The following is a 601-nucleotide window of genomic DNA, read 5'->3' on the forward strand; positions in this document are numbered from 1 at the left end:
TCCTGAGCCCTTCAATAACTGGCAATTGATTAATAGGTGCCAAATAAGGCCCTTAGTGACTCCCATTGTATTTATATTTAAACAAAAGAACAAACATTTCCGCAAGTAAGGAATCTTCTGGATGACGCTTGGACAAGTGTTTATTCACTGCCATATAAATCAATACTAATTGAATTTATTTAAAAACTCATTAGTATATTCATTGCCAGACTCAATTAACCATAACCAAGCACAGATGTCTATAAGTGTAACATAGCATGAACTTTCCTTATAAATATCAACTGTGACTTTTTAAAATAGGTTTGAAATAAGATGTTCCCTTACACCAGTGTGGGCAAACTTTTTGGCCTGAGGGCCACATATAGGTATGGAAATTGTATGGCAGGCCATAAATGCTCACAAAATTGGAGTGGGGATGTAAGGGCTCTGGTTGGGGTGCAAACAAAAATGAGTTAAGGGTGCAGGAGGGGAGTTTGGGGTGTAAGAGGGTGCTCTGGGCTGGGACTGAGGGGTTTGCAGGGTGGGAGGGGGCTCAGGGTTGGGGCAGGAGGTTGGCTCAGGTGTGCAGGCTTCAGGCGGTGCTTAGATCAAGCAGCTGCCA

The sequence above is a fragment of the Emys orbicularis genome, chromosome 15, assembly GCF_028017835.1.
Source record: "Emys orbicularis isolate rEmyOrb1 chromosome 15, rEmyOrb1.hap1, whole genome shotgun sequence".
Lineage (NCBI taxonomy): Eukaryota > Metazoa > Chordata > Testudines > Emydidae > Emys > Emys orbicularis.